Below are 2,206 nucleotides of genomic sequence, written 5' to 3' on the forward strand. Positions count from 1 at the left end.
GAATGCATGCAAGAATGCTATGAATGTCAAGATGAACACCAAGAATACTTTGAAGATCAAGATGAACATCAAGAACTTATTTTTGAAAAAAAATTTTTATGCAAAGAAAACATGTAAGACACCAAACTTAGAAATCTTTCATGTTTAGACTCTAAGAAACGAAAAATGCACATGTAAAACAAGAAAAGACACAAAACATGAAAACATCAAGATCAAACAAGAAGACTTACCAAGAACAACTTGAAGATCATGAAGAACACTATGAATGCATGAAATTTTTGAAAGATGCAAGATGCACATGCAAATGACACCAAACTTATGACATGACTCATGACTCAAACAAGAAACACAAAAAATGTTTTTGATTTTTTATGATTTTCTTTTTTTTTTTTGTAAATTTTTTTTCGAAAATTATATGAAAAAGAAAAAATAAGGATTCCAAAATTTTTAACATGAATTCCAGGAATCTTGCCATGTTTAGTCTAAAGCTTCAGTCCAGGAATTAGACATGGCTCACTAGCTAGCCAAGCTTTCAATGAAAGCTCCGGTCTAAAACACTAGACATGGCCAATGGCCAGCCAAGCTTTAGCATGTAACATAAGAGAATATACTGCTCATTACTTATCGAAGTAACTTGCCTCTATGCTGATGGTTTGGAAGCCTCAGTCCAAAAGAATTTAGACATGGCTTTACAGCCAGCCAGGCTTCACATGCTTCATGAAACACTAGAATTCATTCTTAAAAATTTTGAAGTCATAGAATAATTTATTTTTGAAACCATTATTTTTATTATTAAATATTTTTTTTTCGAAAACAGATGAGAAAATTTTGAAATATTTTTGAAAAATTTTTGAAAGGAAAACAAAAAGAAAATTACCTAATCTGAGCAACAAGATGAACCGTCAGTTGTCCAAACTCGAACAATCCCCGGCAACGGCGCCAAAAACTTGGTGTTGTTGCCGGATCCAAACTTGGCACTGATGTTACCGGACCAAAAGCTTGCCGAAAACTCAAACAATCCCCGGCAACGGCGCCAAAAACTTGGTACGCGGAATCGTGATTACACTTTAATCATGAAAAATTCATCGCTCTTTCTTTCCCTGGTAATGGCGCCAAAAACATGATGCCAAAACCACGGTTCACAACTCCGTGTAACTGACCAGCAAGTGCACTGGGTCGTCCAACTAATACCTTACGTGAGTAAGGGTCGAATCCCACGGAGATTGTTGGTATGAAGCAAGCTATGGTCACCTTGCAAATCTCAGTCAGGCAGATATAACTTGATAATAGTGTTTTCGAATAATAATTAATAGAATAGGGATAGAAATACTTATGTAATTCATTGGTGAGAATTTCAGATAAGCGAATGGAGATGCTTTCATTCCTCTGCACACCTTAATCTATGGAGTGTAGAAACTCTACCGTATGAAAATACATAAGTGAAGGTCCAGGCATGGCTGAGATGGCCAGAGCCCAAAACGTGATCACAGGATCCAAAATAATCCACAGATCCCAAGACTGTCAAAAAGACTAGTAAAAGGTCCTATTTATAATAAAATAGCTACTAGGGTTTACATGAGTAAGTAATTGATGCATAAATCCACTTTCGGGGCCCACTTGGTGTGTGTTTGGGCTGAGCTTGAGTGTTGCACGTGTAGAGGTCTTTCTTGGAGTTGAACGCCAGCTTTTGTGCCAGTTTGGGCGTTCAACTCTTGTTTTGGCTCCTTTTCTGGCGCTGGACGCCAGATTTGGGTAGAAAGCTGGCGTTGAACGCCAGTTTACATCATCTATTCTTGGCCAAAGTATGGACTATTATATATTTCTGGAAAGCCCTGGATGTCTACTTTCCAACGCAATTGGAAGCGCGCCATTTCGAGTTCTGTAGCTCCAGAAAATCCACTTTGAGTACAGGGAGGTCAGAATCCAACAGCATCAGCAGTCCTTTTTCAACCTCTGAATCTGATTTCTGCTCAAGTCCCTCAATTTCAGCCAGAAAATACCTGAAATCACAGAAAAATACACAAACTCATAGTAAAGTCCAGAAATGTGAATTTAACATAAAAACTAATGAAAACATCCCTAAAAGTAACTAGATCCTACTAAAAACATACTAAAAACAATGTCAAAAAGCGTATAAATTATCCGCTCATCATGTGCGTACGCACAAGTGCTGTTTTGGGCAAAATTTTGTTTGTGATTTTCCTTA

Source organism: Arachis ipaensis, chromosome B03 (genome assembly GCF_000816755.2).
Source record: "Arachis ipaensis cultivar K30076 chromosome B03, Araip1.1, whole genome shotgun sequence".
NCBI classification, from domain to species: domain Eukaryota; kingdom Viridiplantae; phylum Streptophyta; class Magnoliopsida; order Fabales; family Fabaceae; genus Arachis; species Arachis ipaensis.